The sequence below is a fragment of the Oryctolagus cuniculus genome, chromosome X, assembly GCF_964237555.1.
Source record: "Oryctolagus cuniculus chromosome X, mOryCun1.1, whole genome shotgun sequence".
Taxonomy (NCBI): Eukaryota; Metazoa; Chordata; class Mammalia; order Lagomorpha; family Leporidae; genus Oryctolagus; species Oryctolagus cuniculus.
The window spans coordinates 126,774,982-126,800,049 of NC_091453.1; positions in this window are offsets into that span (position 1 = coordinate 126,774,982).

The window sequence follows — 25,068 nt, forward strand, 5'->3', positions numbered from 1 at the left end:
CCCAGAATTGTCAAGACCTGTTGTTTTGGCATGCACGCATGTGCATGGATGCATGCGCATGCACACACACACATACTGACATAACTCAGAGACATGAATACAAATTTATTCTCATGGCTGAAGACAAATTGAAGAGAACTTTCTAACTTCAACTGCAGCATTTAGTCTGAGAAGGTAAGGGAAAGACATTGCATGGAGAAATTCTGTGGATCCTGTCCTCCTCCTTCAAGCATGTTTTAACTAGAAAACGATTTCTTGGGCCCCCTTTCCCATGAATTTCTAGGTGTAAATTCTTGTTAAGCCAGATTTTCAGAGGCTTGTGCCTGATTCTAGAGTAAAAGCCATGTTTGTACTGAGAAATTGGATGACAAAGTAAGGAAGCTATCTGATTACAAACTAGTATAGGTATTTCTTTGCACATAAATGGGGTTCTCTTTGGGGCAAAATAGTTATTTAGGACGTACATTTGATTAGTGCTTGTTTGGGAAAGCCACTTGAACATTCACCTATGCATATTAAGGATTCCTGTAGAGCAAACCAAGAGTTTGGTCTCTGTAAGCAAGCCCTCTGAACACAAAGAGTTTGAAGCCTTGCACACATCTCTCTGAAACATTTTACAATCTCAGCGCTGCTAAAGTTTGGGACTGGAAAACTCTGTTGTAAAGGGCTCTTATAGGACGTTGAATAACACCTCTGGCCTCTACCCTTAGATGCCAGTAGCATCCCCAGCCCCAGTCATCACAAATATGTCTCTAGACACTTCTAAATGTCCCGAGGTGGAATTCATTATCAGCAGGGAACCACTGCTCTAATGTTATCTTCCAATTCTATGTGGAAGCTGTCATTATTCTTCCCATTTTAAAGAGAGGGAAGCTGAGGCTCTGAGAGAGAGAATATACAGTTAATATATGGCAGAGTCCTCAGCTCTTTTCCCTCTGCTGACATCTTCAGCCTGTCAGTCAATAGGAACAACAGAGTAGACCTGACTGCTTTGGACCACTTTAGAAGTATGTTACTTCAAATGGTGAGGACTTTCTGTCCAATGGTTTTAAAGAGAGAACACTAGAATTAGAGCTAGAAGCCTGGGGAATTACCCCAGGATCCTTCACTTTACCTTCAGCAGTACATTTATCATCATCACTAGAATGGAAGAGAAGTCAGGTTTTGAGGATTATTTCCTTTTTAGAGATAGTCCTCATCATCTTTCTAGGTGTCTTCGATTCACCTAGAATCAAATTGAAATAAGAGGGATAAAGCAGCAGAAGGCTGAGGTGTGAACCTTTGGGCAATTTCTTGTCCTTTCTTGGACCTACTTTGGACATATGTGCAAGGAGAGCGGTTATGCCTGGTTATCTCAAAGGGCCATTTGCCTCTAACCTCTTATAAGACGGCTGAGCTAGTATTAACGGTAACATATATTAAATGTCCTTAGGACTCAACGTTATTGGCTTAATGGCTATGAATATGGTAAGTGGGTTGGGAAAGGCTTATAAAGAGCATCTCTGGAATAACTTCTTTCTGTAGACTTAGGACATAGGCACAGTCTTGTTCTAAGGCAATATGTGCAGAGAGAATAACTTGTCATTGCCTGTTTTTCTTGGTTTTAAAATCCACTGTCACCGTCCTGGGGAAACACCACTTATTTGGCATCATAAAAAGAATATAAAGACTTTTGCTCACAGTGTTATGGTTTTTATTAGGTTTCTGGGGAAAGAACAGCAGAGAATTCCTTATTATATATCTTCAGGTCAGAATTTTATTACTTTTGGCCAATGGCCATTGCTAGACTTATAGAGCAAAGGATAGATACAATGTGATTTTTAAAATAAATTATAAAGATCAAAAGAGAACTAAGATACAGTGAGATTCAGAGTGTAAGACTTGGCAACATTTTAATATTATTTTTATAAAAAGATTCAACATCATCCACTGTTTTAACTAGAGTCTACAATAGCCTATGCTTTGGTATTTGAAGAATGCAATGCAAATAATCACTTGGAAACATGCCACAAAAATGCCATAATTGGTTATAATTAGTCCCCAAAGTTTTGGGTTATTTTCAGAAGTGCATGACTTTGTGAGCAGCCCTGGACTTGGTCCACCGGTATAGTTTTCCCAGGCTAGGAAATTCTGGAGGAATCTGCTGTTAATCATGAAAGTGAATAGGCTTTTGAAATAGAATGCTGTATAGCGGTGGTCCTCCACCTTGAATGTACATTTGAACCTCCTGGGGGAGCTTTAGAAAATACTGTTCCTGAGATCCCACTACTTGGGATTCTGACACAGTTGGTCTGGTGTTTTGCTGGGCACTGGATTTTTTAAAGTCCTGTAGGCAATTTCAGTAAGCAGCCAAAATTAAGTACTGCACTGTAAACTTGTTTCTAAAAGATATTTTTTTAACTTTTATTTAATGAATATAAATTTCCAAAGTACAGCTTATGGATTACAATGACTTCCCCCCATAACGTCCCTCCCACCCGCAACCCTCCCCTTTCCCACTCCCTCTCCCCTTCCATTCACATCAAGATTCATTTTCAATTCTCTTTATATACAGAAGATCAGTTTAGCATGCATTAAGTAAAGATTTCAACAGTTTGCTCCCACATAGAAACATAAAGTGAAAAACACTGTTTGAGTACTAGTTATAGCATTAAATCTCAATGTACAGCACACTAAGGACAGAGATCCTACATGAGGAGTAAGTGCACAGTGACTCCTGTTGTTGACTTAACAAATTGACACTCTTGTTTATGGCATCAGTAATCACCCTAGGGTCTTGTCATGAGTTGCCAAGGCTATGGAAGCCCCCTGAGTTCACTGACTCTGATCATATTTAGACAAGGCCATGGTCAAAGTGGAAGTTCTCTCCTCCCTTCAGAGAAAGGTACCTCCTTCTTTGATGACCTGTTCTTTCCACTGGGGTCTCACTCGCAGAGATCTTTCATTTAGGTTTTTTTTTCCCCCAGAGTGTCTTGGCTTTCCATGCCTGAAATACTCTCATGGGCTTTTCAGACAGATCCGCGTGCCTTAAGGGCTGATTCTGAGGCCAGAGTGCTGTTTAGGACATCTGCCATTCTATGGGTCTGCTATGTATCTCACTTCCCATGTGGGATCGTTCTCTCCATTTTTGATTCTATCAGCTAGTATTTGCAGACACTAGTCTTATTTATGTGATCCCTTTGACTCTTAGTCCTATCATTATGATCAATTGTGAACAGAAATTGATCACTGCGACTAGTGAGATGGCATTGGTACATGCCACCTCGATGGGATTGAATTGGAATCCCCTGGTATGTTTCTACCTCTACCGTTTGAGGTAAGTCAGCTTGAGCATGTCCCGAATTGCACATCTCTTCCCTCTCTTATTCCCACTCTTATATTTAACAGTAATCACTTTTCAATTAAGTTTCAGCACTTAAGAAGAATTGTGTGTTGATTACAGTATTCAACCAAAAGTATTAAGTAGAACAAACAAAAAAAATACTAAGAGGGATAACATATCAAGTTGCTCATCAAGGTGGCATGTACCAATGCCATCTCACTAGTCCCAGTGATCAATTTCTGTTCACAATTGATCATAATGATAGGGCTGAGAGTCAAAGGGATCACATAAACAAGACTAGTGTCTGCAAATACTAGCTGATAGAATAAAAAAGGGAGAGAACGATCCAACATGGGAAGTGAGATACACAGCAGACCCATAGAATGGCAGATGTCCTAAGCAGCACTCTGGCCTCAGAATCAGCCCTTAAGGCACGCGGATCTGTCTGAAAAGCCCATGAGAGTATTTCAGGCATGGAAAGCCAAGACACTCTGGGGGAAAAAAAAACCTAAATGAAAGATCTCCACGAGTGAGATCCCAGTGGAAAGAATGGGTCATCAAAGTAGCAGGTACCTTTCTCTGAAGGGAGGAGAGAACTTCCACTTTGACCATGGCCTTGTCTAAATATGATCAGAGTCGGTGAACTCAGGGGGCTTCCATAGCCTTGGCAGCTCATGACAAGAGCCTAGGGTGATTACTGATGCCATAAACAAGAGTGTCATTTTGTTAAGTCAACAACAGGAGTCACTGTGCACTTACTCCTCATGTAGGATCCTTGGCCTTAGTGTGCTGTACATTGAGATTTAATGCTATAACTAGTACTCAAACAGTATTTTTCACTTTATGTTTTTGTGTGGGAGCAAACTGTTGAAATCTGTACTTAATGTATGCTAAACTGATCTTCTGTATATAAAGAGAATTGAAAATGAATCTTGATGTGAATGGAAGGGGAGAGGGAGTGGGAAAGGGGAGGGTTGCGGGTGGGAGGGACGTTATGGGGGGAAGCCATTGTAATCCATAAGCTGTACTTTGGAAATGAATGAAGGAGCTTGATGACTACTTATTCTGCAGTTTATCGATTGTGAACAATGATCATCAGTACTCTTCATTTGAAGTTTTCCTAGGACCCTGTCACCAAGTAACAAGTTGTAGAGTTATATATTGCTAACTTGGCAAGACAGACCAGGTCTTGTGAACAACTGAAATCTGTTAAATGACATAAAATAGGAGAAAAACACAAATATGTAAAAAATGTCAATAGGAACAGATAATAAATGAAATGAATGATAATAGCAGCCAAAAACTTGAAGCTTTATATTTGCACACAACAGCAATTTAGAATTTGTATAGGAATAATGAAATGCCCTATAATCTGATTTCAAGATTGAATATGTTATTAAGGTGAAGATTGAATAGAAGCAGGATGAAGATATGTCCTTTCTTCACCCTCTGGTCAAAGTAGTATAAATCCCTACCTTTATTTCATCTGTGGTGCCGGTGAGAACCTTCTGAAGCAGAACTGAGATGCCTATCAATGATGGTTCAAGGCCATTTGGAGAGAGCTAATTTCTAGTGACAACAAAAACACAGAACAATCTACAAATGCAGCAGAGTAGTGTTTATTAGGGCTTCATATGCTGTGCAAAATGACAGTTGTTTCATTATATATAAAATTCTATGTGTACTGAGAGCAAGTCATGCTAATGTAAACTTCATACCTTAAACATCTACTTGAAAAGAAGTCTGAAAATCTATGACTAGCTGCTTTGATCAGGAGAGTTCTATAGATGCAATACATTTGTTTTTTAAAAACATTCTGAACAGTATTTGATATTTATTCATTCAGCAAATATTTGCCAACTCTCTGCTGCTCTGTGACAGTCACTCTTGTCAGAACTGAGGACCCAACAGTGGATGGTCAAAAATCCATGAGTTTTTGAGCTAACATTCTAGTCAGAAAGAGAGAGACCATCCAAATAAATAATAAGTACAGCCTGATCAATGATGCTATGCAGGAGCTAGAGGATACTTGGCTGGTGGGGCCTGAGTTAGGGTGGAGGATATTATTTAGCACAGAATAATCAGGCCTGACCTCTAATAAGGTGACTGTGAGTGGAGACTTGAAAGAAAGGAAAGAGAAAAGCAAGAAAAGCATAATCCTGTCAGGGTAGAGCATTCGAGGTAAAGGGAACAGCAACTGTGGAGATCCTGAAGCACAAGGGTTAGTGTTTGAAAAATGGCAAGGAGACCAGCATAACTGCAGATGATTGTACCTGGTGAAGAGCAACTGCAGGAATTGGTGGGGGGGGGGGGCATATAATGTCTTCCTGTCATTGTGAAAACCTTGAAACCTTGAAGTTTACTGTGAGATGAATGGGATGCCAGAGTATCTTATGGGATCTTGAAAATGGAGAAATGAAAACTGCATACAATAACAGTTAAGAAAATTCCTGGCTGGTAGAACTATTATATCCAGTGTGTTTAATGTATGGAAGTCTCCATGGAGCTCTGTACTTGGTGGTACCACCAAATGCAATTCCTTTGACTTTGGTAAATAATCATGATTATATTAATAATAGCTAACACTCAAGCAGCAATTAATGCAATCAAATCACAATTCCAATTGCTTAACTAATGTTCATTCATTTAATTCACAACACAGCCTTATGTGTAAGCATTATTATAATTATCACCCTACTGATAATACTATGGAAACAAAAGGAAAGATAAACTATCCTGGGTGATAAGGCTAGCGTGACTGTGGCCTGGATCCAGAGTGTGTCCTCATAATCATCATGCCACATACTTGCAATATAGGATATATAAAACCTCACTGGGGCTGGTGTGTGGCATAGTGGGCTAAGCCTCCACCTGTACCAGCATCCCATTTGGGCACCAGTTCTGGTCCCAGCTGCTCCTCTTCCAATCCAGCTCTCTGCTATGGCCTGGGAAAGCAGTAGAAGATGGCCTAAGTGCTTGGGCCTCTGCAGCCATGTGGGAGACCTGGAAGAAGTTCCTGTTCCTGGCTTCAGATTGGCCCAGCTCCAGCCATAGCAGTGATTTGGAGAGTGAATCAGCAGTTGGAAGACGTTTCTGTCTCTCCCTCTCTCGGTCTGTAACTCTACCTCTCAAAAAAATAAAATCTATATAAAAATTTCACCAAATTTTTATATAAAATCAAAATGCATAAAGTGATAATGTCTTAGATAACAGAAGCATGGTTCACACAAAATGCATTTTACATTGTGATCTTGAATGCACACATAATTCATATGTAAGTGTTATATAACAGTACTCAATTTTACTATGTCAGACATATTCAATCTTCTTTTTATCTCTGCGTTTTTTTTTCTTTTTGTAAAGAGACAATGACAACCCAATGAATTTCACATCTCATTAATAGGACTTAGCCTACAGTTTAGAAGACCTGGTGCCATATGTTGGTGAAGTCTAGTCCTCCAGTGATGCAACGTACCTGACTGACCATTGCACATTCATACACCTTCTAACCAAGTCTTTATTGGGAGTTATATTCTCTAACTAAATAAAGAAGAGCTATATAAATTGGCTGAGGGATGTTTTGACCATATAACAAAGTTGCCCCATGGAGTATGGAATAGAGACCCAATTTTCTCATTAGGAAAGCCATGCAGAACTGACTCAATGGGGAGATATCAGTCAGCTAAGTTCTAGAAGTAGTTGTGTAGCACAGATTAAGGTGTTGGATGCAGTGTCCAGTGTAGGGTCAATTACTTTGCAGTTGTAGCTGGAAGAATTACCCCTAAGATTTCGGCAATAGGTTTGTCATCAGTCCCAGTGATCTGTGTTTTGAATTCTGTCCTTTCTTTTCTTCTCCACTTTTAACTGATACATGGAAATTGCACATATTTATGGAGCATCTACCATGTTATGCTGTCATACATGTGTACATTGTGTAATATTCAAATCAGGGTAAACTTACCTATATCCTCAAACGCTTATCATTTCTTTATGTCTTCCTTTATCAGATGCCTTTGTAGATATTTTAAGAAAGAAGCTACATCAACAGCCAATAAGCTTAACAGTAATGTGGTTGAGGATTCTTGCAAAAAAATTCAATGTTTACTGTTGAGTTTAGTAATAGCAAAGATATATTGTATATTCCAGTTTCTTCCTTCACTTCCTCTTCTCTTCCTTTCAAGAATAACAGATTATTTGGGTCCAGTTTATTTATTATTATTTTTCATTTTGGGGGGAACTAGATTTTGGATAAATATTGATTTGTTTGAGAAGAGAGTAAATTTAGTGCTCATAAATACTTTAAAATATAAAAATACCATTCAAAGAGAAATTCATTGTTAAACATTAAATTACCCTTAGTTGTACACCTTGGTAGTTATATCTGTTTCCCATAGGGGTTGGTTTGACTGCTGTGTTGCAGGTTCTTGGGAACTTTGTGTGCCTAGAGAGTAAAGGCCACATGTCATCTCAGTCCAATCACCCTTGTGTCCTTCTCTGAATTACTCTATTTCCTCTTTGTCTTCTATGATGAAACTTGGCTTTCACTTGGTACCAAAGCTCTTGTACAAAAATGCAAGTGCGGCCTCCTTTTTATTCGTTTATTTGAAAGGTAGAGTGACAGATAGGGAGGGGGAGAAGGAAAGAGCTATCTTCCATCTACTGGTTCAATTCTCATATGGTTGCAAAAGCTAGGTCTGGGCCAGGCCCACTCAGGAACCAAGAACTCTATCCAATTCTCCCCCATGGGTGGCAGAGTCTCAGATACTTGGGTCTTTTGCTAACTTCCTAGGTGCATTAGCAGGGAACTGGATCAGAAGAAGAGTAGCTGGGATTCAGACCTGGTACTCTGACATGGAATGCAGGCATCCCAAGTGGCATATTAACCAATGTGCTAAAAACCTGTTCTGCAACTGTGAGTTCTGAAAGTATGTTCCAGTATTTAGTTAAGAGTTGGCTACTATATGAAAGTGATTCCTTTATAATAAAAATGAAAATATAAACTAAATATTTTAAAACTCCAGGATCCTCTAAAATTTGTCATTTGGCCCCAGTTTGAGAAACATTATGTTACATAATTAATTTATTTCTAATGAAAAATGGCTTCTTGAGAGAGTATTTCATGGTGAGGAATTTTAAGTTTATCCCGTCTCCCCAGCGAACAAAGCAGAAACAAGGCTGATGTCAACAGAGTACTTTCTCATGACTTTATGGGCATGTTGGAAGTGTCTTGGATGGAGCAAAGACAATGGTTCAAGCAGGCAGCATTCTGGTGATGAGGATTGATCCTGGGGGAGCATGTGGAGAAACTAGGAAGTTAGCTGGTGGCATCCAAGTGTCTTGCAAGGCACTGTGTTAAGAGTCCAACCTGCCAAAAGGGGGTAGGAGCAGGCAACAGAGTCACAGATCTGGATTTAAATCCTGGCTCCACATCCTAGACTGAACTCTGTTATTTTCTCATTAGCCTGAAAAACTTAAAATATTTCTAATTGGCTTCAGTGTGACTATAAACACAAAAGCCAACATGGGCACTGAAATCACTAGGCAGTGCCTAATTATAGGTGGTCATCCAGATGGTTTCTGAAATTCATATACTGATATTAATTTTTCAGTTTATGATTTGGTTAAAATCTCCAGTTTAAAACATTATTTTGGAATGGCAGAACACTGAGAATATGACAGTGGGCTTGCATTTAGGAAACAGTGGACTAGATCAAGCTGGCTAAATATGGGCAAGTTGGGTGAGCAGGATCCAGCTAGAGGACTGAAAAGATTTAGTAACCCCAACATGGCTCAGGAATGAGTCAGAGTAAGTCTCAACATTTTGTGATAAACCTTGTGTCAGATAAAGTCTTGCTTTCTTTGAGAATAACTGAGCATAAGATCTAAGAAAATAATACATCTAACCAGGACTGACACAGAGCATGCCTTAGAACAAGGGTGGGGAGTATCTGGCTTGTGGAACATAGAAGGCCATAAAATCATTTGCTCTGGTCTTGCCAAGGCAACAGCAGGCTGGCATTGAAATTCAATAAATCTATAGCAGGCTAGTTTTTAAGTTGATAATTTTGTATGGCCAAAGGATGATGTTATGAATATACAAACGGCCCTTAGCAGAGCAAAGTTCCACACCCCTGGCTTCTCCTGGCATTTTGCATTGTAAATATGCGTGGGAATCTCAGTGTATCCTGTAAAATGCAAATTGTCATTCTGTAAGACTGGGATGGGTCTTAGGCCCTATGTGTCTAAGGAAGGTCCCAGGTCAGCTTCGCCACTGGTTTATAGACCACTGTTTGAATAATGAGGGACTAGAGCCCCAGATCTCAAAGTTGGCTACACATTCGAATCCCCTGAAAACACTTACAATACTGATGCCTGGGGCCCAACCCCCGAGATTCTGATTCAATTGGTATGGAGTTCGCCTTGGCACTATGAATTTTATTATTTAGCCCAATGTGAGAAGTACTGCATTAAAGAGAACACCCAGAAGTAGGTGGAAACAAGAGGTCCTCAAAATGTTCATGTTCAAACAATACTTTATACTTTGTGTTTCTGTGTGGGTGCAGTCTGTTGAAATCTTTACTTAGTATATACTAAACTGATCTTCTGTATGTAAAAATAATTGAAAATGAATCTTTTTTTTTTGACAGGCAGAGTGGACAGTGAGAGAGAGAGACAGAGAGAAAGGTCTTCCTTTGCCATTGGTTCACCCTCCAATGGCCGCTGCGGCCAGCGCGCTGCGGCTAGTGCACCGTGCTGATCTGATGGCAGGAGCCAGGTACTTCTCCTGGTCTCCCATGGGGTGCAGGGCCCAAGTACTTGGGCCATCCTCCACTGCACTCCCTGGCCACAACAGAGAGCTGGCCTGGAAGAGGGGCAACTGGGACAGAATCCGGCGCCCCGACCGGGACTAGAACCTGGTGTGCTGGTGCCGCAAGGCAGAGGATTAGCCTAGTGAGCCGCGGCGCCAGCTGAAAATGAATCTTGATGTGAATGGGATGGGAGAGGGAGTGGGAGATGGGATGGTTGCAAGTGGGAGGGAGGTTAGGGGGGGAAAAGCCGCTATAATCCAAAAGTTGAACTTTGGAAATATATATTAATTAAATAAAAGTTAAAAAATGTTCATGGGAAAATTGTGTATTATTTTTTTTTTTTTTTTTTAAATATTTGAAAACTATGCACCTGATAAAGTATTTTTTTTGTTGTTGTTGTTTTTTTTTTGTTTGTTTGTTTGTTTTTAAACTTTTATTTAATGCATATAATTTTACAAAGTACGACTTATGGATTACAATGGCTTCCCCCCCATACCGTCCCTCCCACCCACAACCCTCCCCTTTCCCACTCCCTCTCCCCTTCCATTCACATCAAGATTCATTTTCGATTATCTTAATATACAGAAGATCAGCTTAGTATACATTAAGTATGGATTTCAACAGTTTGCTCCCACACAGAAACATAAAGTGAAAAATAATAGATGATTTTTTTAAATGATGATGAAATCAGATCAGACCTATTGTCATGTTTAATCCCAGTGAGAGTCAAGTTGGGAATTGATAATTTCTTTTTTTTTTTTTTTCTTTTCTTTTTTTTTTTTTTTACAGAGGATCAGTTTAGTATGCATTAAGTAAGGATTTCAATAGTTTGCACCCCCATAGAAACACAAAGTGAAATATATTGTTTGAGTACTCGTTATAGCATTAAATCTCAATGTACAGCACATTAAGGATAGAGATCCTACATGAGGAGTAAGTGCACAGTGACTCCTGTTGTTGACTTTACCAATTGACACTCCTGTCTATGGCATCAGTAATCTCCCTATGCTCCAGTCATGAGTTTCCAAGGCTATGGAAGCCCTCTGAGTTCTCCGACTCTTATCTTGTTTAGACAAGGTCATAAAAAACCTATGTATGTATTTCAATTTTTGTACCAAAGTAAATATCTATTAATTCAATTTTCCATGAGCTTATTAAAGTCCCTTCATAGAGGGGTAGCAAGAAGTCTAGAAATCATACCACTTAAGAGGAAGATGGAAAATAAGCTATTTGTCCCAGATGAATAGGTAGGCATGTGTGTGTGTGTGTGTCTTTGTCTTTGAAGCCCCTTTGCTCACAAAATGGCTTAGAATAATAGATTTCATATGATTACTATAGAGGATAAAGCTAGGCCAGTGGATAAAAGCTACAGATAAATATGATTTCAGCATGTCGGTTGATGCTTTCTGACCCACTGGGCTATCCAACGGAAGAATGAGCTCAAGCTCCCTCATGGAATGGTGAGCTTCCCATTATTTAAAGTGTGAATTCAGAGGCCCGGTGATCAACCACTAGTTGGCTTTCAGAAGGGCTCACTGCAAAGAATAGAAATTTGGAGTATCTGACCTTAAGTTCTCTTGTGAGGGGCTGGCCTCTCAGAGATCCTTTAGACTCCAAGAACCACCCTAACCAGGTTGTGATTTGAGTACTTTAATCCTCCAAAGTTTCAGCAGCTGGAGAATAGATATAACCAATAAGACCTCATTATAAGGACTTTAATTATAATATGACTTGCTTTCCTTTTAAATTTGAATAGTACATCATTTTTATGCAGTTGATTAAATAATAAACCTACCTTCTCACCCTTATTTGTGATTGCATTCATAAGCCATGAATAATTAGAAATAATATTTGAAACAAAGGCCTTCTGGGCTTACCTCATGAAAAAAACAATTAAACCATAATGAAATTTCATAAGAATAATCAGCCTCACTACCCCCCCCCCCAAAGACCATACATAGACTGTTATGTTTATTAGTTCTTAAAACCAGAAGAATTCGTACAGGTCATTTGTTCTTCCATGTGCCTCACATAGTTTTATTTTCTTAGCTTTAATGGTCAGTTATTCTCAAGTAAGGCAAGATATCATCTCTCTGCATGTGCACATGTGTATTTGTGCAGAGATAGAGATAGAGATAGATATCTTTGGGTGATTCTATTTATCCCTGTTAGATTAACCCTCATTTATTTGTCAACCAAATGGTCAAATTCCATTCTTCTAAGCAGAGGCTGTGTAGTGCAAAGAGGACAGGCTTGGAATGTCAGAGAGAACTAGGGTGAATCTTGGATCTGTCATTCCTTTTTTTTTTTTTTTTTTTTTTTTTGACAGGCAGAGTGGACAGTGAGAGAGAGAGAGAGAGAAAGGTCTTCCTTTTTCCGTTGGTTCACCCCCCAATGGCCGCTGCGGCCGGTGCGCTGTGGCCGGCGCACCGCGCTGATCTGAAGCCAGAAGCCAGGTGCTTCCCCTGGTCTCCATGCAGGTTCAGGGCCCAAAGAATTGGGCCATCCTCCTCTGCACTCCCAAGCCACAGCAGAGAGCTGGAATGGAAGAGGAGCAGCTGGGACAGAATTCGGTGCCCGGACCGGGACTAGAACCCGGTGTGCCGGCACCGCAGGCAGAGGATTAGCCTAGTGAGCCGCGGTGCCAGCCAGATCTGTCATTTCTTAGCTTCTCCACAATCTTGGGCAAATCACTCTAAGTCATAGTAATAACACTTTTCGTATAAGACTGCAGCCCTAGTGTTGTGCTGGGAACATTTGGAAGCTCAACAAATAGTTAGCAATTATTGATATACTGACAATATGATTGATAAACTTCAGACAAGCAGGCATCTCGTGCATATAAATGATTAGTGGCTAATGCTAAACGGGCAACTGCCCCTCCCCAAAAGAGCAGCTGCTCTTTTGCTGATTCAGAACACTTGGAAAGTGATAAACCTGAATACATGCCTTTTTTACATATATGGAGAATTAACAACTTTTTTGTATCTAGGATTCTCTGGCACCACTCAGTTGCTTCCAGTTCCTAAAAAATAATGCTTATAATGACCTCAGGAGCAGTAGCCACCAAGATAACATTTAATTTTTAAATATTGATTTATTTTTAATTATTTGAAAGAGAAAGAGAATCTTTCATCCATTAGCTCACGCCCTAAATGCCCACAACAACTGGGGCTGGGGCAGGCTGAAGCCAGGAGCCAGGAACTGAATCCCGGTCCCCAACACTGCATCCTAGGTTGGACATTAGCAGGCAACTGGATCAGAAACAGAGGCGGGACTTGAACCTAGGCACTTTATAAAGGATGTGGGCATCTCAAGCAGGGATTAACATACAGAGTCACAATGACCAGGCCGAAGTAACATTTCTTGATATCTTACCATGTGTGTGAGGCACTGCTCCAAACTGTGCATGCATTGTCCCTTTGAATGAGGTAACCCTTTTTAAAAGATTTATTTATTTGAAAGGCAGATTGAGGGAAATGGAGAGGGGAGGGGAGGAGGGAAGGAGAGATCATTCATCTGCTGGTTCATTCCCCAAGTAGCCACAGTAGCCATAGCTGGGCCAGATAGAAGCGAGGGACTTCTTCTGGGTCTCCCAGGTGTGTGCAGGGGCCCAAGGACTTGGGCCATCTTCCACTGCTTTCCCAGACCATTAGCAGGGATCTGTATTGGAAGTGGAACATCCAGTACTGGAACCCATGCCCATATGGGATGCTGGCATATCAGGCAGTGGCTTTACCTACTACACCACAATGCTGACCCCGAGGTGACCATTGTTGACATGATTTTGCAGATGGGGACAATGAGAAGTTGCCCAAGACTATCAAACTGGTAAATTTACATGAATGTATAAGTTTGTAATCCCTTGTCTGTAATTGTGAAATCTTTTAAATGGAAAATTGCTTTGATCAGTTAAAGTTACCAGAATTTCTTTCAGTAGAACTAATTAAAACAATCTGTAAATCAAGCAGCTCCTGGAGCTATAGCAGGTTCTGAGACCTCCACAGCAACATGATCTGACAGCCTTTGTAAAAAACTGGAAGGGAGACATAGAAAGCAACTTAATTGACTCCAACAAGACAGTTGGTTACAGCTTAACTTGTTGTTTACAGTCCAATCAGGATCTTCTGCAACCAGGCAAATTCAGTTACTACGATTAAATTCTGTATTAGTTTGGACTTTTGGGTTCAGTACAGGTGCCTAGGCTTAATGTATAGCATTCTGCAAAATATTTAACAAATACAAAATTATAAGTTGTTTTTTTTGTGTGTTTCCAGAAAACTTCTTTCATGTCAGAACTTGACTACTTGACCTAACCTGGCTGTATATCCTGCTTAATCTGGATATTCATATGCTTCACCTCAGAAAAATAATTATTCTAGGGTGCTGCTGCTGATTCCAACAGGGGTGTTACATGATATACAGCTATATTCATTGGATTTCATTCTGAAATCTAAACAATTTTGACATCTGAAACACATGGTCCAAGTATTTCAGGTGATGAATCATGGTCCTGCTGTTGAAAGTATTCATATTTAACTTGCTTACAGATTAATTATACATTTGTGAGCTAGACTGGTAAGCTCACTACATAAGGGACTAACTCACCAATGTGCTTTTGAAACATGCCCCTTTTCCAAGCCTCCTTCTGTAAAATCTGAGGAAGAAAAATTGCCAGAACCCTGCCATTTGTGATATGTTGGTGTTATTTGAAGGAAGTTCCTACTAGGATACAATGCTAGGGACAAGGAAACCTAATTCAAGAACATCTGCAAGCAACACAATCTAATTTCCTTAATTAAAGTGGAATGAGACATTTGGGAAAGGTGGGAAACACACATTCACTCCCCTGTACATTGAAGTGCTTTTATATTTCTCTTCCTTTTTTTGAAGCTCTTGTTGGAGTAGAAGCTCCACAGTGTGCAAAGAGAAGCAACCCAGAGCTGTCCTTTATCTCAAGGCTACAGTTAGCCTTAAGCCAATCAACAGCTCGTTCTTGGAGATTCTTAGTGCTTCATGTTGTACCAGGCATGAGGACAAGTTACTGCTATCCTGTACGTGTTCGGTTTGCAGTTTTCAAGGTAAGTGTGTGTTTGAAGAAGTAGCTAAAGTTCTTGAGGGTGACAACAGGATCAGAAGAGAAGCAGTACTGGAAAGACCCAGAAAATGGTATCTCCTGGATGATTAATCAATCCCCCAAACACAAATAGGATGAAATAGTTTCCCACTACTGTTGGTATTTCCCATCAGAGTAGTGGTTTTATTTTTATTCTGCTTTTCTCTTATTTCTCCCATGAAAGTTGGCACTTCTTACTTTTTATTTCAAATGAGAGGATAGAGGACAGTTAACAAGTTTCAAGAAAATACCATAAAATCCAAGTGAAAATTGAATGTGATTCCTTATGGTGCCCAAACAAGAACCAACATCCCTAGTCTGTTCTGGTACATTCTGTACAACTTTTTAAAACATAAAAATAGCTAACATGTATTTAGTTCTGACTATGTAACAGACATGGTTCTGGGCACTTAATTCATTTATGCCAAACAATGACATCATATGGTAAAGCAACATTTTAAAAACAGATTTATTAAAATATAATTCACATACCATAAGAATAACCATTTAAACTATGTACTAAATGGGTTTTAGTACATCTACAGAAATGTGCAAAAACCACCCCAAAAAGAAACTTTATACCCGTTAGCAGCCACTTTCTATCTCTTCCTTCCCTCAGTTATAGGAAGTCACCAACTAATTTTCTGACTGTATGGATTTGCCTCTTCTGTACACTTCATATAAATGGAATCATACGATGTGTGAGCTTTTTATGCCTGGCTTCTTTCACTTAGTGTAATTTTTTTTAAAAATATTTATTTACTTTAAAGGCAGAATTAGAGAAAGTGAGAGTTCTTTCATCCACTTGTCCACTCCCCAAATGGCTTTGAAGGCTGGACTGGGTCAGCCTGAATCCAGGAATCTGAAACTCCATTCGGGTCTCCCATCTGGGTGGCAGGGACCCAAGCACTTGGGTCATCCTCTGTTGCTTTCTCAGGTGCATTAGCAGGGAGCTGGATTGGAAGTGGATGGAGCAACAGCCAGAGCTGCGCCGATCCAAAGCCAGAAACCAGGAGCTTCTTCCTGGTCTCCCAGGCGGGTGCAGGGGCCCAAGGACTTGGGCCATCTTCTGTTGCTTTCCCAGGCCATAGCAGAGAGCTGGATCAGAAGTGGAGCAGCCAGGACTAGAACTGGCACCCATATGGGATGCCAGTGCTTCAGGCCAGGGCTTTAACCTGCTGTGCCACAGCACTGAACCCCAGTTTGTGACTATTAACAATAATGCTTCCATAGGTATTCCTGTACAAGTTTTGTGTAAACACATCTTTTCGTTTCTGTTGTATAGACCTAGGGTGCAAGAGGCAGTCTTTTATTGTCTCCAATAAAATCCACTAAGAGTGGAAGTGATGAAATGAGCACCAAGCCAGGAAGGTAGTATGCAATGTGTTTAGTCACATTGATCCAATCAAGTAGACTGGCTTTAGAATCACACCATTGGGGCCTGCGCTGTGGCATAGTGGATAAAGCCGCTGCCTGAAGTGCCGGCGTCCCATATGGGCGCTGGTTCCTGTCCTGGCTACTCCACTTCCGATCCAGCTCTCTGGTATGGCCTGGGAAAGCAGTAGAAGATGGCCCAAGTCCTTGGGCCCCTGCACCTGTGTGGGAGATCCAGGAAAAGCTCCTCATTCCTGGCTTCGGATTGGCACAGCTCCGGCCATTGTGACCATCTGGGAGTGATCCAGCAGATGGAAGACCTCTCTCTCTGCCTTTCCTTCTCTCTCTGTGTAGCTCTGACGTTCAAGTAAACAAATAAATCTTTAAGAAAATCACACCATTATGAGTTCAAATTCTGGCTACCCATTAGTGAATGGCAGATTTTAGGCAAGTTTGTTAATCTCTGTAATCCTCAGTTTCCTTTTCCATAGAATGATGATATAAAGTATGTTAGCTACATCATGGGTCACTGTTATAATGAGAATTAAAGAAAATGCTATATGTGCAGTGCTGAGCATAAGACTTGCCCAGTGAGCAATACTCACATTGTAGCTGCTATTTTTATGAGCCTCTTCTTCAGCACCTAGGACAGTAATGACAAAGTCTAATCCTAAATAACATTACTAATGAGCTCTGTGATGTATCTCTTGTCACTACGTCCCAGAAGGGGGTGAGAGTCTTTAGAAAGAAGTGGAGTGATCACCTTCTAAGCTTGGAGACTGACATTTGGAAAAAGATGCGCACGACTGGGAGTCAGACTGACCCAGGGGCAGAACAGCCCATTCCCAAACTCTCTGGATGCACCATTCCAGATGGATTTGGTGGGTGTGAACAGGATCAGGAAGGCAGCTCTACAGCTGACTTTATAAGGACTTTCTCTCAGGAAACCAATGTTTTTAGGAGGCCCAAACAAAACATCGAAGTTTCTGTCGCATATTTGCCAGAAATTTAGATAAAAGTTAGATAGTGTGGTGACTAAAGGAAGGCGAGGATTCTGGCACCAGATTGCATGCATTTATCCATGCACTCACTAGAAGGATGGGCCAGGCACTTAACTTCTCTGTGACTTAGCCTCCGCATCTGTGAAGTGGGGATAACAACATCCCCTATCACATGGGGCTGTTGTGAGCATTAAATGAGTTCATATACATCAGTCACTGCCAACAGTGTCCAACACAGAGTACGTCCTATCAATTCATTGTTACTGATGTTCCTGTTATTTTTCTTATCCTATTGACTTGTAGCTTAGGGTGTTTTCATGGGCTTGCCGGTCCCAGTGAGATTATGTTTGTGTGACTTACATCTTGTTTCTATTATGTTACTATATAACAAATTATCCCAAAACCTAATGGTTTAAAATAACAACTACTTTTTTAAGCTCAGATATTCTGTGGGTCAAGAATTCAGGTGTTTCTTTTTCTCTTTGTGGAATCAACTAATGTCACTCAGTGATACTCAGCTGGTACACGAGCTGATCTGGAGTTTCTCAGATGCTTTTATTCCTGTATCTTGTGGCTACATCGGAGTGATTCACAGAGGAGGACTGCCACAAGAGTGCTTGTACTTGGAACACCATATACCATGACAGACTCAGGGTAAGACTCCTTGCCTGGCAGTCTGGGCCTGCAAATGTGAATGCCCTAGTGGATAGGCAAAAGCTATATGGTCTTGGAAGTCATGCAACATCATTTCTGCCATAGAGCCGATAGTTAATAAAACCAGGATTCAAAATCAGATCTTTTTGGCAGCAAAGCTTATACTTGGAGTGAGTCTTTCCTCCTTGCTCTGAGGAAATATGGGAAGTGTAGGAAGATATCTCATTGGTATGGTATAAAGCTAACGGCAAATGACAATGTTCACTAAAATTACTCATTTGCTTTCCTCCTATGATCACTTTATTATAAATAAATATCGCTGATGCTTCTTCCACTCCATGTGACATGATTCTGACAAAGGGAAGGGAAACAAATGAATTTATTTTTCTCAAAGACAATCATTTTACTCTTACTCCCAGAGAATTTATAGTTTTCACTTAACTCAAAAGAAAAAAAATATAATCATGAGCCAACTTAACAAAGCAGCAATTGGGAGCCACCAAGATACATTTCTCTGAATTACCAAGTGCTATGTGTACAAGAAAATTGGTTTATTAAAATGTAAAAAATATACAATACGTGTTATGCTAAAAATGCCTATAGCAAAATTTAAATTTAAGGATGCTAACCAAAAAACCACCAAATTTAAAGTAGACCTATATTTTTATTTTTTTTAAAGATTTTATTTATTTATTTGAGAGGTAGAGTTACAGACAGTGAGAGGGAGAGACAGAGAAAGAGGTCTTCCATTCTGCTGGTTCACTCCCCAAATGGCCACAATGGCCAGAGCTGCGCCGATCCAAAGCCAGAAACCAGGAGCTTCTTCTTGGTCTCCCAGGCGGGTGCAGGGGCCCAAGGACTTGGGCCATCTTCTGCTGCTTTCCCAGGCCATAGCAGAGAGCTGGATTGGAAGAGGAGCAGCCGGGACTAGAACTGGCACCCATATGGGATGCCAGTGCCCCAGGTGGAGGATTAACTTACTCTACCGCAGTGTTGGCCCCTGACCTATATTTTTCTATCATTAGATTGAATCATCTCTTAATCCAATAATTATAGTGATGATGCAATCATTGTTTAAAGAAATCAATGAGTTTAATGTAATTGATTCATATATAGTACAGTCTTTAGGAAATGATATGCCTCTGAATGAGACAAAGGATAGAACTATTGAAATTCAGGTGTGTGCAGCTTACTTTGTATAATTCATATGGCCTTGTCAGATATCATGGAAAAATGACAATTCATATCATATATTCATGTCTTTCAGTGCTCACAGGTGTGACTATGAGCTTCACCAAACCCTTGTGAAGAAGAGAGTTGAGGATTTAAGGTTATTGTTTTCTCTTAGGTGAGGTTTCAAGAGAGGTTATCAGTGACTTAAGATTCAGATAATACGTATTTAGTGTTTTTTCTGTCCCCACTACCAAAGTAGGCATTTTCATGTCATATTTGTCCAATTCTTTGTAAAGAACTCTTTCTGGTTGATATCCTTACATCAAATTAGGCAGATGAGATAACTTACACCCAGGGCACTCTTTGGACAGAGGGATACTTTGCTTGCTTCCTCAAACAGCCTCATTTCTATCATTATCCCTCCATACTTTCTCCTACTTCAGCTACTCTAAAATTCTTCATCTTTCAATGCACTCTGCCATTTTTCAAGTCTCACCTTCAGACCTGTACTTCCATCATCCTATATTGTTTTTCTCATCTTGAAGAGATATTTCAAATTTCAGTTTGGCCTTTTCCAAAAGCTTCTTCCCTGGTTCCTTAGATGGAGATAGGCTTACCCTCTATCTGCTTCCAGAAAGTCCTTATTCCATGTTCCTTCCAAGTCCTTTGCAGCCTCATAACTTGAAAACTGTCAGGGCTATTCTTTGGTTAGTGACTAGATTGTTTCCTCCATTATTGAAAATCCAGCAGGGCAGGAGATTTTAGTCTAGTGGCTTCAAATGGCAGAAATATCCTACAATTCTGGAGCCTGCATGTTTGAAATCAGTATCACTGGGTCAAAATCAAGGTGCAGATATGTCATGCTCCCTCTGGAGGCTGTAGGGGAAGATCCTTCCTTGCCTCTCCCAGCTTCTGGTGTCTCTTGGCTTGTGTGGTCATATCCCTCCAATCTGTGCCTTTGAAAGTGCATGGCCTCCTTCTCTTCAGGGTGTCGCTGTGTCATATTCTGCCTCTCTCTTACAAGGACATTTGTGGCTGCATTTAGGACCCATCCAGATAATCCAGGATGATTTTCTCAAAATCCTTAATCAAAACTTTTTTCCTCAAATAAAGTCACATTCAATAATTCTAGGGATTAAAACATGGACATGTCTTGGGGAGGCACTCTCAGTTCCCACAACCCTCTGCCTTTCCTTTCCTCCTTTGTGTAAAATGGCCTTATCTCAGTGCTGGACCACCTACTGATTGAAGTCACTTACCCTGGTCACACCCTTGCAGCTCCTCACTCAGGGTTTCCCTTTCCATTCTATTGCCTGCTAGTATCCCGGGTGTTTTCAGTTTCATGTAGAAAGCCTCCTATCTGTCACCCTGGTCCTACTGCTCTCTGTTTATATTCCTATGAACTCTGCAATCTAGAGGTTCCTCATCTTCATTGAGTTCTCTCTTGATATCCTAAACTTCAGTATCTCATTTGCTGGCCACAATCACCAGTCCATCCCATTTTCTCACATCCTTGTTTCCTCTTCATCTTTCACCTCAGTTTGGCTTCTGGTTCAGTTACCCCTTCCTGCCTTTGCCAACTTTCCTGTATAGAAATGGCTCAGCACGCCCATAATCCTTTTGCCTATTACCACATACCTCTTTCCTTCGATACATTTGAGGCACAAAACTAACTCTGGGACTCTGGATTATCTTGGCAACATTATAAATAAGAACTCCAAGCCCACTTCCAAGGTAGTCTATACTGTCTCTAGGCTTTAGACATTCCCAGTGGCTTTTAATCCTCCCTATTGTGCTTTTTACAAGATGTATTTACACTTTCTAACAAACCTCACATTAAGTTTAGATGAAAGTGACAAAATTATTCCATTAAACTAAAAAACAGCAAAGCTGAACTGTGATATTTGAATCCTATCAGCACTCAGTTAAGGACTCAAACACTTTGAACCTAAAAGAGAATGTTTTCCCCTGGTATGCTTCCAACTCCACCACTTGGGGCAAGTCAGCCTGAGCATGTCCCAAATTATACATCTCTTCCCTCTCCCATTCCCACCACCATGTTCAACAGGGATCACATTTCAGTTAATTTTTCAACACTTAAGAATAACTGTGCATCAATTACAGATCTAAACCAGTCATATTAAGTAGAACAGACAAAAAAAACTACTAAGAGGGATAATGTATTTAGTTGTTCATTAACAGTCAGGGCTATGCTGATCAAGCCACCATTTCCCATAGTGTCCACCTCACTCCAACAGGTTTCCCTCTTGGTGTTCAGTCAGTCGTCACCGATCAGGGAGAACATATGGTATTTGTCCCTTTGGGACTGGCTTATTTCACTCAGCATGATGTGTGAAGCATACCAGGGGATTCCAATTCAATCCCATCGAGGTGGCATGTACCAATGCCATCTCACTGTTCCAGGTGATCAGTTTCAGTTCACAGTTGGTCATGGTGAAGGGACTGGGAGTCAAAGGGAGCACATAGACAAGTCTAGTACCTGCTAACGCTAACTGATGGAGTAAATAAAGGGGAGAGTGATCCAACATGGGAAGTGAGAATCTCAGCAGACTCATAGAATGGCAGATGTCCTAAATAGCACTCTGGCCTCAGAATCAGCCCTAAAGGCATTCGGAGCTGGCTGAAAAGCTCATGAGAGTATTTCAGGCATGGAAAGCCAAGACACTCTGGCAAAAGATCTCTGCGAGTGAGATCCCAGTGGAAAGAACAGGCCATCAAAGAAGGAGGTACCTTTCTCTGAAGGGAGGAGAGAACCTCCACTTTGACTATGAGCTTGTCTAAACAAGATAAGAATCGGAGAACTCAGAGGGCTTCCATAGCCTTGGAAACTCATGACTGGAGCATAGGGAGATTACTGATGCCATAGACAGGAGTGTCAATTGGTAAAGTCAACAACAGGAGTCACTGTGCACTTACTCCTCATGTAGGATCTCTATCCTTAATGTGCTGTACATTGAGATTTAATGCTATAACGAGTACTCAAACAATATATTTCACTTTGTGTTTCTATGGGGGTGCAAACTGTTGAAATCCTTACTTAATGCATACTAAACTGATCCTCTGTAAAAAAAAAAAAAAAAAAAAAAAAAGAAATTATCAATTCCCAACTTGACTCTCACTGGGATTAAACATGACAATAGGTCTGCTCTGATTTCATCATCATTTTAAAAAATCATCTATTATTTTTCACTTTATGTTTCTGTGTGGGAGCAAACTGTTGAAATCCATACTTAATGTATACTAAGCTGATCTTCTGTATATTAAGATAATCGAAAATGAATCTTGATGTGAATGGAAGGGGAGAGGGAGTGGGAAAGGGGAGGGTTGTGGGTGGGAGGGACGGTATGGGGGGAAAGCCATTGTAATCCATAAGTCGTACTTTGGAAATTTATATTCATTAAATAAAAGTTTAAAAAAAAAAAGAAAAAAAAAAGAGAATGTTTTGCCTGTCCTTATAGGAAGAGACCTAAACATGATTTGAAAATGATTGCTCTCTTTTAAAGTCACTGTAACTTCATCAATTGGTTCTTCCAGTTCATATGTGTAAGCCTTTCCAAAGAAAGGCAATTTATCTTCATTTGGTGGTGTTATTATACTGAGGAGGGGGGAGGAGTGAATGTTGGAGTCAGAATAGTTTTTATTTGGAGCGGGGCAGGGATTCTATGTGAGTAATTGAGTGCCACAGTGCCGACCTTTGTCTCTTTCCCACCTCTACAGCTGCAACTGACACTTGAAACAAAACATGGAATTTTCCTTGCAGAAGCAAGCCTTTGGGCCATCCTCCCCTGCCTTCCCAATCACATTTGCAGGGAGCTGGATCAGAAGAAGAGCAGCCCATATGGGATGCCAGCACTACAGACAACAGCTTAACCCTCTTCAATACAGTTCTGACCCTGATAGACCACAATTCACACCGTAGCTCTCTCACATTTTAACTGTGTGATATTTGTCGAGTCTATGAACTTCTCTCAGTCTCAGTTTCCTTATATGTATAATAGAGGATATAATTCCTGCTTCAGTGTTTTGGTGGATTAAATGTTTTTATTCATCCAAATATTAAACCACAGGATGCTGTTTTCATTGCATTTATTGTTGTTGAAGCTTGCTATAGTTTAAGTCGTAGAATTTTAGAGAAAATAGAGCTCTTCATTCCCAAATCTTTTACTCAGCATGGTTACATTCCAATAAATGGAACAAAAAGTGGCAATAGGAATGGTCCTACAAGACAAATATGAAGTTTGTTGCTTTGGCACTGAATTCATCCTTGATCTGCCGCCCCTTTCCTCCATTCTGTCAATAACAGGACCTCAGCATTCTACATCCTTATGGACAGCTCGCTTTAGAACATCATTCCAGGGTATGAATTCAGGTGTCCAATTGGAGTAAGGTTCTTTGTATTCTAACACTTTATCTAGAAACTATCTTATGCAAAGTAATGAGCTGACTGGATAAGGATGATAAAAGACACAATATCTTTCTTCAATGATCTTATGTGTTCATGTGGCTAGTGGGACATTGGTATTCTGGAACTGGGGTAAACCAGCTCAGATGGGCAGATCATTACAATTTTTAGGAATTTTGAGAGCTTATTATTAAACATAACTATTATTAACATTAAATAATGCAAACCTACAGTTAAAGAATATCACATTGATAGCTTGAAAATGACCATGTAATTATTTACATTATGGTAATCAGCAACTGTTAAAAATTTATAAGTCCACTATTGTAGTTGAGCAGGGAAAGAGTTAGAAAAATGCCTTCATAATGAAAGTACCATAAGAAAAAGTCACAGCAAGTTCTCTGTTGGGGGTGAGGGGGATGCTTTAGAGAGGTGACAGCATTTGAGAAAATCCTTGAAGGATAGATAGACTTTATCAGGTAGAGATTGATGGGTATGGTATGCTTGATGGAGGAGGCAATGTAGAAATCTGTGATAGGAAGAAATTATTGAGCATACTTGGGGAACAGCAGTAATGTATCTATCTGATATACAAGATCCATGTAGGGCAGTCAGAGCCTAAGTGGGTAGGGTTTAAAAGGCACAGCAAGGAGGTTGTATAAAAGTCAATGGGAAATAAGGAGCCATGTGAGATTTTTGAGCAGAAGCATAACATTTTGAGAGATGTGCTCTTGGAAGATTACTTGGCAGGTACATGTAGTTGTGCCAGAATCAGGAAGCTAGTTAGGAATTCACTGCTTCAGTGCCATGGGAGTTAATGAACCTTAACTGGGGCTCTGGCTCAGGAAGCATAATGGAGGGACCTGGTACAAGAGGCAATGTGGATTTCACAATTCTGAATACAGTATTGGCTCTGTCTTTTGATGCCAGCTTTTGTACAAATTCCTACTATTGTAAGTGGTCTCTTGGCCATGTGATAAAAATAAAATACATACGGAGACAAAATACATGTTTTAAGTGGGAACTATTGAGTGTTTCACTAGTCAATTTCTGAATCAATTTCCCCCAAAGGAGATGTATCTTATATCTTTTACAGGTATTCAGGTGGATAAATACCACAATTTTAAGTGTTTTGTATGGTTAAACTCAATTTAAAAATAGTGAGAAACTTCTATGATCATAGTTACATAGCTTAT